The 14,639-nt window shown below is 35.7% G+C and overlaps 1 protein-coding gene across 3 annotated transcripts in view; it reads left to right on the forward strand.

The window, feature by feature from the left end:
- Positions 1-14,639, forward strand: part of LOC132698968 (potassium voltage-gated channel protein Shaw-like) — a 151,542-nt gene that overhangs the window by 35,219 nt on the left and 101,684 nt on the right. The gene's annotated exons all lie outside the window — the stretch shown is intronic.

Raw genomic sequence — 14,639 nt, forward strand, 5'->3', positions numbered from 1 at the left:
GTCGCGTAATTTTCCCGATATTCCGCAAAACATTTTTCCGTGCCTATTGTTAGATATTGGAATAAGCTCTATAAAAACCTCACTAGCGTGACAAGACCATATTATTTCGTTCACGTTTAGAATGATTTTACATTTGAAAAGAGCAGAGAATATTTTATCGATCTTCGAAGTGAGAAAAACGCGCAATTCTTTCCCCACAGTTTCGTCGTCGGCAGTGCGAGGCACAAACTTTCGATATTTTCACGTTCGAATTCTCGCAATATGCACTCGAAACATGAAACGTTGCTTCCAGAAAGTATAGGTACATCAAATTATTTCGCAGTCCTATTTTTATTTATTTAATTATATTGATTTATTTGATTATTCTTCACAGAAAACAAGTTACTACTGATTATTCATCACATAAAAAGGACCCTCAAATCTCTAACAATGCAATCACAATATAAATTGTTCTTTACAGAAATAAAAACTGTAATATTATGAGATGCTTTTTTATTTTAAAATAATTAATAAATACCCTTAACAGTGGTTTATGGTAAACCAGATATTTTTTATTCTTTGTTTATTTTCGAAAACTGTTACAATTCATTTATATAATTATTTAATGGTGTGTCAATATTGAAAGGGATAATTTAAAAAAAAAACTTATATAAAAGTATTAACTAAGTATTTCACTTTTGATATGCGGCGTGGTAAAATTTTCAGGGAAAAGCATTTTTTATATTATCTTAGAAATTATGCTAGATATTTTTGAAAAATTTGGTAAATTGAGTTTCAAAGTATATCGCCTTTAATTCTACCAGTGCCGTCCAGTGCGATTTTGTCTTACATTTTTGGATGGCCTAATCACTCCGCCATTCTTGATCAACATGGTAAAATTAACAATGCTACATTTCGCAATAATAATTAATTAATAACACATAATTACCAAATTACTTGGAATTTTTTTCTTAGGTAATGTAAAAAATATCTTAATCTTATCTTAAAATTTAAGATGTTGAGGACACTTTCGTTTGAGATTTTTTTATAAGAATTATCTCCTTCAATGTTGACACATCTTCTATATTAAGTACTTAGTTTAGGTGACCTTTTTATTAGCCACAATGATTTTAGAAAGTCAAAAGGACCATATATTTGGTCGTCGATATCAAAAAATGTTTTTTTACTCCCGTCTGTAAAATGCCTAATTCCACACCGATCTAGCGTATGGAAAGCGTCACTTTACACGTCACTTTCGTTTCCCACGAATCCGAGCCACTTCGGACATTTCCGGGATTTTACCGAACGGGTTTGGAAGCAATCGGATGTTTTCGGAGATATTTCCAACGCCTTGAATTCTGACGGTCATGTCAGTGAATTAATTCATGTTTTTTTGAGAAAATGTATCCAAAAACTAACGGCGGAGAAAAAGTATAGTATGCAACACGTTCGGTAAACTTTTTAAGTCACTCGTTTATTAAACACTCGCTCCGATGCGCTCCGCTCGTGTCAAATAAACTCGTGAGTCAATTGCCGTTTGCCGCACTTGTTGCATAATATACTATTATTTCAATCAACTGGGCAACGATCAAAATTTTGAGATTTTAACTAGCAATGTAGCAACAAAGCGATCAAAAATATTACTTAGAATACTCCAATCTATGTTGCAAGGTTTTATAGACAAATGATATAATTCGCAAATAATCCAGAAATTGAGTCCAATCACCTTTTCCTTACTGAGCATATACTTATTTCAGGCTTAACATTAAAGCTTATTGTAAATATAAAAATTAGTTTTGTTATTTATTTCTTAATTGAACTTGAATGCTTATGGTCGAGCACAATTTAATTTTCCCTTTAAACGTATTCAGCAGGCCAGCTTTGAAAGTTTAAAAATAACAGACTATTTATATTGTCTTCATAATTTCTCAAAATTGCAAATTGCAATATTTAAGTCGCTTCTATGTAAGAAAATAGACTACTTCGTCCAACCTTCAAGTTTGTTTTTGCACAATTAAATGTCGAACTATTAGTGTAATCAACACGCCACGAAGAATAGTTATTCCCGGGGCTGTGAGCTTTCATTGTAGACACTCGATCAAGTTTCGAAAGATCCACGCGTTTAATTTCAGAAAAACTGCTAAGAATAAATTCGAGCATAATATACTTTGACTTTTCTTCGTCCCCTTCTGATCCATAATTTATGAAGTTTGGTGGGGCGAAAGAAATAATTAATGGCGAAAAACAACGTCCCACTTCAAGGGCTTAATCAACGTCACAGCAATATGCGTTTCTTTATGAATTACCGTGCTCTCCTTTTCTTTCTGCGCACACATTTTTCCACATATATTTTCACTGTCTTAAGCCGGCACCGCTGAATATTTTTGACAAATATATGAATATTTCGTACATGTGTTCGGGCGCAACAGGACATATAAAAATGTTTCGAAGTTGGGCGTCAATATTTTAACCACAACAAAAATTGAATTTGATTTCGTTCTTTATAAAATACGCTAAAGGAGGCCTTATAATGATCTTTTGGAAATATAACCTCAAACTTAGATCTGGAAGTTAATAACGGAATTCAATTCAATTCTCCCCAATTCTCCCCAACTTCTAGGTTTTGCTTTTTAGTAGTTTAGTTACTTGCCAAGAAAAAGAAAACAACCTATTTAAACTTAAGAACCTATTAATTTGTTACAAAATTATTTGGGCAAAAAATGTCCTTCGGACTTTGTCTGCCGCAATTCGGAATAGTTGCGTGGATGTTTTGTTGAACCAGGCCCTGAGATTTTTAAGCCACGACATCCTGCGTCTCCCTGGTCCTCTTCGTCCAAGGATTTTTCCTTGTAGGATTGTCTGCAGCAGACCGTATCTTTCTTCATTCCGCATGATGTGACCTAGGTATTCTAATTTGCAGGTTTTAATTGTGTTCATTAGTTCCAGGTCTTTTTTCATTGTTCTCAGAACTTCCGTATTCGTTACTCTTGCCGTTCAGGGGATTTTTAGCATTCTCCTGTACAGCCATATCTCGAAAGCACTCAGAGAGATCCGATTGGAGGACTTACTCCGGAATTTAATTTAGTGCCGAGCATCGCCATGATTAATTGACTAGGACTTATCTATGTGGATCTTTAATGTGCTGTGTGTCCTTGTTAACCTTGCACATCCTTATGCCGTTGGCTGCATTCTGCAGCTCATCCGCCTTTAGCCCCCGTTTCCAAGTTTAATGGCAATAGAGTGCCCTGCTATTCTCGGTTCATCCGCCCTAAGTCGTTGGCCAATAAGAGTGTATTGCTTATCCCCGACAATCTTTCGGTCGTTATTCTTTCCATATCTGGGTACCCTCACTTAGTTTAGCCTGCAAGTCGATGCAGTTTCCGGGGTGTGGCGCGTGGAGCCATAGTGAGAGCTGGCCGCCTTGTGAGGACCAGTTGTCCAAGACCATCTCCAGTCTGTGACTCTCGATGCGACTGTCTCGGACAAAAGGTACTACCTCTACAACGCAACCCATACACACAAAAAAGAAACCTTTTCTGCTTCTCATAGCAAAAATTTTGAAATATTGAGCAGTAGTTCCAACGACAACGTTGTTAGGATGCAAATTTACTGTCAGTATAACAACCTAATATTCAATGCCGATAAAACAGAGTTGCCAGGATAGCGTAGTTAAGCAATCAACCAGATCAATTCTAAAAATATTTTCTACCTACTGCTACATGATATGGTTATTAAGAAAATTGGCTTGAATATATCTTTTACGTATTGTTTTGAATATGTTTATTCATGCCTGAACTATAATATTGGAAAAATATTTGAATTGCAAAAGCGGATCCTTAGAACAATGTTTTTTAAACGCCGTTATTTTTCGTTTCGTCATCTGTTCAAGTCTTTTATTATTATTATATATTTTTATATTATAAATTATTTTAATATTTACTCCAATGAAGGAGTTGTCTTATGCAAAAAAAAAATAAATATCTGCTGCGTCATACGTATGTATGTATTTGTTAATAGTTTATCATAATAATTTTTGTTTTAGCATATGCAGGTATATATGTGTTTTTTTTGTTCCAATTTAGACAATAGCTGGCACTTGTGGAAATAAGTCCAACTCTAAACAATTTTATTTAATTTGAATTTCAGATGTCAAATATTTACAAAAATAAGCTTTTCAACTGGTACCTTAAAACACAAAAGTTGCAGATAATAGTTTATAAGGACTTTGATTTGCATTGACGTAGACCTAGAGAACCTGAATATAACATTAGAGACTAATTGGTATGAAAACTTTTTAATTATTAGCCCTAATTATAATTTATTGACAAAGTGGTTATACGTATAGATTCTCAAATATAGACATTCCCTATCCCAACATCACCAAGGCAGAAGTTTGAAGCCATCAAAATCCTGTTCGAATGAGATAGAAGGATTTGCGAACCAGAGAACATCCATGCCGAGCTCGAATACCTGAAGACTGCGTGCGAGGCGAATGGGGAGACCTAAAAGTCAACTCCAAATCACTGACATAATCGGTAGGGGTCTGTAGAGACAAGACATCCACCCCACGAAAAAGATCCTGCAAAGGACAACACAGACCCTTTTTCCACTGCAGAATTCTATAACAGACCGTATTCCTGCGGAAACGTCTATGTTGGAACTACCAAAAGATCGGTGGAAACAAGGAACATAAAGCAAACTGCTTGTTAGGACAAACTGAGAAGTCTGCAGTAGCTGAACACTCACAAAACAACGAGGGCCACAGGATACACTTTGTAAGTTGCTAGCATCACTTAACAGCTAACACAACAGAATGATAGCTTTAACTCGATTTGGAATCCGATCCTTAAGAATGCACGAACTTTCCCTATCAAGTTCTAACGAAGCGGAACGAGCCTCGAAGCCAACGGGAGCGGAACCAGTTCATCAATATAAATGCAACTGATGCAGGAAGATTTGTCGGTCTGCATCCAACATCCAACATAAGAAAACAAGAGTTAACCAATAATAAAAAAAAACTTGACCTCGATTACGAAAAATAAACTGAAATATAGAGGCATTTAACGAAACGCTTTTTGCCGCAAGCTATGAACTTTCAAAATATTTAAATAGCTAACGCGTTTTAATCCGAGCTGATCTTTTGAATGCGGAATCGATCCGACAGAAGTTATCCCATCAACGTCGATAGAGTTATTTATGCCTAATTATTTAAATGGAAATTCAATGTCTTTGATGGCATAGTGCTCGAATCGAATTACCAATAGATGAAGTCGTTTTTGCCAGAAATGAGGTCAGTTTTGAGTTTATTAAACCACCAGGACAATATTCGATCGGATAAGCCCGAGTGCTTCGGGTATTGAATTTTCAGTTGGACGCCGCTGTCCCTCCCTTCCCGATAGGGAGAACGACGTCGGGAAAATTAAATTTCTTAAAATTAAATCACTCGCGGTGATATTTTGAATGTTTTTAATTTATTTTTCAACGGTACAAAAGCCCGAGACAATTTTTCAGTTAATTGCCGTTCTTCTAGAACGGAAGGAAGGTTCGGAAATAGATGGCACTGCCGTTAAATATTAATTGCGAAGTAATTATTATTGCAGCTGTTCAAGCTAATTCGATTGTCGTCTGGTGATAATTTACAATTTTGCCGTTCTTATTCTATAATTTCGACTCTTAAAAACTAGAATGACAAAACGATCAAAGAAAGAATCTTATACAGAGGGGTCCAAAAAAATGTATCCACCGTTTAAAGTCCATAATTGAGGAAGTTGTCTCATTTTTGGTGAAAGTTTAGCTTAAAGTCCAACTTAAAGATCGTTAAACGTGTTTGATACTCATTTCGCCATTGCTTCGGACGCCATTAATGTGTTCGTACCTAAAATACAACTTCAACACTGACTTACACCAGTTATGTGTACTCAAGGAACAAGGCATAATGACAACAATAAAACTAACAATAAAACTAACTGGCGACTGACATCTGACACTATCAAACATGAGACAACTCCGTCAATTAGTTTGCAAGTTATGTACTTTTAACCGTGGATACATTTTCTTGGACCCCTCTGTATTTACTATTAGTCTATTAGCGCTTTTTCATTCCACAGTGGTTGACAAAAACTTCTACATGCTTTCTTTTTAAAGACATTCTCTTTATCGAAAAGCAGGCTTTACCTTAGCCACCCATAATTATTCCATTAGTATAGTACAGTGTCACTGCCTTATCCTTAATCTCTCAACAAAGAATTAAAATACTTTACCTTTGTTTTTCTCTCGTATAATTTCTACTACCAAGACGTCAACTGACACAGAATAATCCGGAATCTAATCAAATATGCTGGGCTCACTGAAAGTATGTTAAAACATTTAAATATAGTTAGAATGGTTAATTAAAATAATTTTTAGAAAGGGCAGAACATTCTCAATAGATTTATTGTTCAAAGAAAGTGTCCTATTGGATATTCGGCAATTATATGCTTGCATATATTAAAAAACTTAACTAGTACAGATTGTATATTGTTGGTTGGCATGTTGGAGGACAGGGCTAATGTCTGGTTCGAAAATAATTATCTTAAATTAAATTTAGACAAGACCCAGAGTATTGTGTTTTCGTCCAATTGCTTGGTAAGAAGTGGACAGTCCGTCAAGTTGCCTGGCATTAGGATCGATGATAGTCTAAATTGGAAACAACATATCTCAGACCTGAAAAATAGATTGTCCAGCAACATATTCGTTCTTCGACGACTGAGAGGCCTGATAGGAACAAGGACTCTGCCTATGGTCTATTTTTCTTTGTTGCATTCACACTTATGCTATGGCACGGTACTGTGGGGTGATTCCTCAGCTGCTGTGGAGATTTTTAGAATGTAGAAAAGGGCCATTCGAGTCGTTGGTAATATCGGATATAGGGACCATTGTCAACCTTATTTTAAAAAATTCAAAGTGATGCCCCTTCCTTGCATCTATATCTACTACCAGTTATTAGAGATACAGAGAACGAAAGGAAACTTTAGCGCTAATTCCGATTGCCATGCCTATTCAACTCGTTCGGGGGATCTCCTTAGACGGCCTAGGTTTAGACTGAGGAAGTCTGAGAACAACTCATTGAACCTGAAATTGTATAATGTTTTGCCAGGTACCGTGAAAAAGATGAGCAATAGAAAATTTAAACATATTATTAAAGAATTCCTGCAACGTCATTGTTTTTACTCCCTGCGAGCATACATTGACACTGTCACTGGTATCGATGCGCTATAAAACTGTATAGTACTGTCTAATTTTGTTTGTATTAGATGTGTGTTTTTATGTTATTTATTAATTTGATTTTATTGCACTTGAATATCACTTCTGACTTGCTACAATTGTACGTCCCGTTTGTACGAAACGTACTCAATAAATGAATCAGTGGTGTCATTCGGAAAATCGGTAGTAGTAGACTTCTAGGAGGTTCTATTATATGATTTGGATAACCACTTATGTCCAGTATTGCAAAACATTTCAGACTCATATCTCTAACGACTTAAGAATTTAATTTTCTGAGCTGAAGATCGTGTAGCCTTTATTATGGTCGCACAAGGCTACAGTGCTAATATTACAATGAATTTTTTGCAAAATCTGTGAAAATTGTCTAATTTAATCTTGGTAAGTCAATAATTTTTATTGGATATGTTATTTGTTTTATAATTTTATTTTAATGTAGTGTCGGTCGATTAGAATCTTAGAGGGAACACCAGACCCCCGCCCTATTTGCTGGAATTTTGCGGAAAGCTTTTCAGCGGCTACCGACATAAGGACGCAGCTGTCGGGAGCATAGTTTTAGGACAAACAATTGCTATAAGTAAGGCGCTGGCGTTCAAAAGTTTTCTTATTAAAACGTGTCAGTGCTTTGTACGATACCCATTTCTTTTGGCACGCACACTACTCCGATGAACAATGTGAACCGAATTACCCTTTTAAATTTTATGCGATTAGTAATAATCCACCATAATGAAAATTTACCTTATAGCTGCCTGCTTCAAATTGCCTCACCAAAACATTACTAATAAATTGCGAACGCGATAAGCGTTTTTGCTTTGGTTTAATATTTTTCCGGCCATCATAAAACCATTTTACAGGCTTGGAAGGCGGAGATGACTGACCCATTTCGTTTTAAATCGTTACATGCGGTTTTGCTGAATGTAGCGTTTGTGGAAAAGCAACGGCAACGCTTTGTTCATGGTTCATAGTGTTGAAAATGGTGCGATTGCTTGGTCCATTTTTTTTTTGAGAATGTTTTACTGTAAAACAATGAAAATGAAATGTTGCGAGATGATCAATCCCGATCTTTTGAGGTACGAGTGTGTTATATTCTACACATATTCAATGGACGATTAATCCACTTATGTTGGAGGCTATGGACGAACATCTAAATTAGCTTGTTGAAGAGAGTCTCAGCTGTATGCAATTCAGTTTTATTTGAATGTCGAGTTGCCAAGTACTTAGAAGTGCGTAAGCGCATCAGTTTCCAGATGAAAACGGCTCTAGAAGTTGCCACCACTACAGTACGTAGCCCAGTTTTTTCCAAATTTCCATGAACAATTATTATCTCATCTCATTTAAAGTAACTTGAATAATGAAAATGCTGACCAATGCTTGGATGACAACAAAAACAACAATGCAATGAATGAAAAAATGAAAATAAAATCCAAAATGCACCTGACGTTTTGCGAATGTTACCAAAAAAATAACAGATGATTATAATCAATCTAAAAATTCTGTATCACAGCACAGACATTGAAGATTTTTATACACATTTCATTTTTCTAACATTTATTTCAGTAGAATATTTCAAACTAGGTTTGGGTAATTGTAAGAGGCTACAAACAACCATCCCAATTGAGGTCAAATTAGCGAATGCTTAAAGCTTTGTGTAAATTATGCCTAAATCTATGAATTTCAGCGAGATCCGTTGGCATCTAAACGTATGGGTAGATGTGAAAGCTTTACGGAAAAAATATCGTTTCTCGCTCAAGTAGGAGACCTTGTTAACAATTTCCTAGCTTGCAGAAACAAAAACAAAAATGTTGAGATATTTCCAGTATTTCCCTGAACACAACATTCCATTATTAGAGAACGGAACAAATACGAATATACGTAAATACCGAGCTATATAAGAAACCGGGATCATTTTGTTTGCTTTTCTTCTCACCTTTCAGTTTATTTTAGAAATGTTGGTGTAAAATTATTGTAAAAAAATACTGAACGTAAAAAGCATGTGGGATAGAAAATCACGAAAATCAATGCTTATTATTAAACGATGATAATTTTTTCGCCAGTTGGAATTTGGAAAAGCATATTTTGTGTTCACTTTTTGCGGAATACTTTCTTTCATGTTAAACCAGATCTCGTGGCTAAATTGTTGCCCTAGATTATAATTGTGTGGGATAATTTGAAAATTATAAATCACAAGTTGTTTAAACTACGTAATAAAGAATAAAGTAATTTCTTTTGTGATTGGAAGAAATGTCGGCAGAGTCGCCCTAGAAGAAACGATGCTGCCATAATTTGAGAATAGTTTCTACTGAATTTACCGTTATAAGTAAATAGAATATGCAACAGCTTCTTGAGGTATACCAACCTCTTCTTCGCCAGTAACATAATTTTCTCGACCGATGTATATATTCAGTTTTTAAACACGCTTTAAAAATTATCTTTAGGAATGTTTTCCCCATTCCAACAAAAAAACACGCTCTACCTCTTGCAGGCTAAATAACTAACCTTTTAACAATATCTCTCTATTGGATTTAAGTCTGGGCTGCCATCTTGCTTGAAAATGAAGTTCTTTTCTATAAATGGTGCAAACGGCATTACGTGAATATTGTTTTCCTGATAAAATTCTGTATTCATGGACATCGGAGAGATAGAACTCAGCTCTCTTCGCTTCTCAAAACATATTACAAGTATCAGACAACTCAGGTCTGCGCCATATCCTATCACCAATGTCTGGAAATATTCTTCTTCTTTCTCCAGTTTCATTCACTAACGAAACTCTAGTTTTCTATGGTGTTTTCCGGTTTTCAACTAATTTAATCAATCAATCAATTCAACAAATTGTTGCAAATGGGCCTTATAACGCCAAAAACACAAACTAAGTTCAACAGTAAATGATAAGATTTGAGGCATATCTTTTTAAATAATACAAATAAGTCAAAAAATGTAAGTGATGCATTAATTTTGAACAGGAATTTGATATACTAGCCCCATGTTCTAAAACAAAAGATCCTTAGCACTTACCAAAGTCCAGAACTTCGCGAACTTTCAGTTCTCTGTCGTATTAAACTAATTCAAACTTGCCAATTGCGAAACTAGATGTACAATGATTCGGTTCAATCGATAGTTCCAAATTGTTTCAAAAACGATCTCAGAATTTGGTTCCATTTTTATTGTGACAGTTTTTCAGCACTTAACGGCTTCGTACTTCGAATTCAATCTTTGAAACAGATTTAGCGATTGGCAAGGAGTATCGACAAAATCCCTTGACGAATAAAACGCTTCGAAATTACCACTTGAAGGGAAAACCACTTGTGGAGTCGCAGCAACAACCTTATCTTTCATCCGGTTTTAAAAGCCCTTAAAAAAGCGCGGAAGAGGATTGGATTTAATTCTTCCAGTGACTTTACCTTTACGGGATTGAGAAAAAAATTGTTGGGAGTATAGTTTGATGAGATAAGTGGGTCCAGTGTTAAAAATGAGTGGGAATTAATACAATATTATTGTTAATTGAAGGAGTTTCTGTTCCATAAATTTGAAAATAATTTGTAAATATGCGGCGGACGTTTGAATTTTAGCACTGTCGTCAAAAATTTTAAATGTCCAACAACCCAATTACAATTTATTAAAATGTGGTACCAAATTAGGAATATTTAGTATATTAATATAGGGTTTTAGTTTGGCAATTCTTCATGAATAGACTCACGCCTGAACAACGCTTGCAAATAGTGCAATTTTATTTCTAAAACAATGGTTCTGTGCGGAATACGTATCGCGCACTACGTCCACTTTATCGTCGACAAAATCGTCCATCAGAGCAGTTAATTCGATTAACCATGGAACGTTTTCGCATCACGTTTACTCTTATTGATAACTCGCACCCCACAGACGCCGTACGGTGCGTACAGAAGAAGCTCTTGCTGCTGTAGAGCGTAGCATTGAGGAGGACCCGAATGAGTTCATCCGCCATCGAGCACGGGAATTGGATCTGTGTCCATACACTTTATGGAAGATTTTGCGGAAGGATCTTGGTTTACGTGCTTACAAAACCCAACTCGTGCCAGAATTGAAGCCAAACGATTATCAAGTAAGGTGTAGATTCGTCGAATTCGCCCAAATCGAGATTGCCGTTGTTCCCGATTTTCATAAGCGAATTTTGTTTAGCGATGAAGCGCACTTCTGGTTGAATGGCTACGTCAACAAACAAAACTGCCGCATTTGGAGCGAAGCTAATCCTCAAGTGCATGTCGAAACACCGTTACATCCAGAAAAACTGACTGTTTGGTGCGCTTTATGGGCTGGTGGAATCATTGGTCCATACTTCTTCAAAAACGATAATGGCCAGAACGTTACAGTCAATGGTGATCGGTATAGAGCTATGATTACTAACTCTTTCATTCCTGAATTGAATAACCATGATGTCCAGGAGATGTGGTTTCAACAAGACGGCGCAACATGTCACACAGATCGTGCCACAATCGATTTATTGAAAGACACGTTTGGTGACCGCCTAATTTCACGTTTTGGACCTGTGAATTGGCCTCCAAGATCTTGAGATTTAACACCGCTAGGCTACTTTCTGTAGGGCTATGCGGATAAGCCACAAACGCTTGACCATTTGGAAGACAACATTCGCCGTGTTATTGACGATATATGGCCACAAATGTTGCAAAAAGTCATCAAAAATTGGACGTCCAGCCGTGGCCGTCATATGCCAGAAATCATATTTAAAATGTAATGTCTTTCGGATAAATAAAATTCGTCAATCGAATAATCCATCGTTGTTTTATTGCAACTTAAAGTTCTATACATCGAAAAAATACACCACTTACTTGCGATTTTACTCTTTTCATTCAATATTACACTTTTTTGTGGCCAAACCAGATACTATATTGTCACAAAATACTAGATATCAGATACCTCATAACAGACCGGTAGAAAGGTGACCCAGCAAAATAATGGTCAGAGTTGTTACACTTTAAAAGGGATCATGTAAGTTTATTTTTCTGTACATAGACAGTTTTATTACACAACTTTTTAGTATAAATAGTTGAGAACATAAATTTCAGGCACTGCAAGTACCTTTTAATACAGTGTTGGTCCTGAAGATGCCGTCTATATTGGATCAAGTATGACTTACAATAATGGTCCTTTCTAATTTGTATATTATGCAACAACTCTGGTAAACGGCATTTGAGTCACGAGTTAATTTGTCACGAGCGGAAAAGGTGTTTAATAAACGAGTGAATTAAAAAGTTTACCAAACGTGTTGCATACTATTACCTTGAGGTAATATCCTGGAATGTGGCTGAAGTTAGATTTGGATTTGGATCGGGATTTGGATTTTAAGTGGACCAGTTCGTTACTTATCTTAAATAAAATAACATATTCCTGTGGACATGCTGGGTAAGTAAGCATGGAAATATTGTAAGGGAACTCACAAAAACCATATCCAATGTTGCTATACAGAAAATATCCCCTTTTTCGCTGGCATCACTCCAAAAAATAATTTAAGTACTATTTCGCAATCTCGAAAAAATTCTGATGTCGTCCCAGAGATTCAAGCAGATCAATAAGAGCCACTTAGGTGAGCTTCAAAATGATATAAGGGGAAGATATAAAACTACCCCCAATTATGAAATGTCCATAAGTTCGATATATTTATTTCGCAATAGCAAAAAAAATTGACATTGTTCAAGATACTCAATAGACTTGGAAGAACTTCGAAATGATGTATTACTCAACCGCCTCGAAACGGTCGGGAAGATATAAAACTACCCTCAATTATGAGATACTCTAAAATTCGTTTTATTTATTTCGGAACCTCAAAAAAAAAACATGACGTTGTCCCAGAGGTTGAGTTAGATCATTGAAGAGTCACTTAGGAGAGCTTCAAAATATACATCAACCATCTTGAATCCCTCAGGAAGATATAAAACTACCCCAATTATGAGATGCCGTAAAATTCGTTTTCAAATGGTAGTCATATTTAAAATGCAAACCTTGCACACCCTGTATATTTTTATCTTGGTTTATTGCGCGGTTAATTTTAAGTTAATTTTCAAAAGGTGTATATGCCTGTCTCTATTTGTTTTTGAATTATTTGAAAAAAATTGTTCAACCAGCATGATAACTATTGCTCCTAATACGGAAACGGTTCAAATTATTTTTTCTTTAAATGGGACACCCTGCTTCTCTAAACGAAATCAAGTACAGAATTTAGTTCCCTGTTGAATGTTAGCGTGCGCAAATGTTATTAATCCCAAAAGCTCAAGTTTGTGCGCAAATGTCGCCCCAGAAAATTTTTAATGAACAGCTAAATAAATATAAAAATGAAAAGCACAAATAAAATTAAGAAAATCTCCTGAATATCGCGAGTATCCATGATCGATAGATGTGCCTTTGCGGGTAAATTTCGAGTCAATAACCAAGTCTCTACTCTGATAATGCCGAATTTTAAGGTATCTCATTATTGGGGGTAATGTTATATCTTTCTCATCGTTTCGAGGTGATTGAGCAATACATCATTTTGAAGCCCTCCCAAGTGGCTCTTTAATGGTCTAATTCAATATATTGGAACAAAGCCAGATTTTTTTTGGATTCTGAAATGAATAAAACGAATTTTAGGGTATTTCATTAAATCGGGTAGTTTTATATCTTCCCGACGGTTTAAAGATGGTTGAGTAATACAACATTTTGAAGCTCTTCTAAGTGGATTTTGGTCTATTTGAATATCTAGGACGTCAGATTTTTTGAGATTGCGAAATAAATACATCGAACTACGGTTGTTTTATATCTTCCAGACCGTTTCGAGGATTTTGAGTAGTACATCATTTTAAAGCTCTCCCAAGTGACTATTTATTGATCTAATTGAATATCCGGGATTTTTTTGCGATTGCGGAATAAACATATCGAACTTTTGGGTGTTTCATTATTGCAGGTAGTTTTATATCTTCCCGACGGTTTGGAGGTGGTTGAGTAATATATCATTTTGAAGCAATCCTAAGTGGCTCTTTAATGGTCTGGTTGAGTCTCTTATTTTTTGGGGTGATGCGAGCGCAAAAGGGGTTATTTTCTAGATATGGTTTTTGGGAATTCCCTTACAATATTTCCGTGCTTACTTAACCAACATGCCTACAGGAATATATATTTTTTTAATCAGGATAAGTAACGAACTGGCCCATTGTAATATTTGAAAATCCAAATCCAGATCTCACTTCAGCCACATTATCCTGGAAATGTCTGAAGTCGTTCGGATCCGCGGTACAAAAAAATTACGTGGTAAAGTGCCGCTTTCCGCACGCTAAATCGGTGTATAATTACAGACAAAAGGAAGTAGAAAAAGGAAAAAAAATACGCCAATCAAAAAATTTTTTTTACTGATTGCCATTGCAACGCATGTATTTTGTTAC

Source organism: Cylas formicarius, unplaced genomic scaffold (genome assembly GCF_029955315.1).
Source record: "Cylas formicarius isolate icCylForm1 unplaced genomic scaffold, icCylForm1.1 PGA_scaffold_3__17_contigs__length_32017465, whole genome shotgun sequence".
In the NCBI taxonomy this organism is placed as follows: Eukaryota; Metazoa; Arthropoda; class Insecta; order Coleoptera; family Brentidae; genus Cylas; species Cylas formicarius.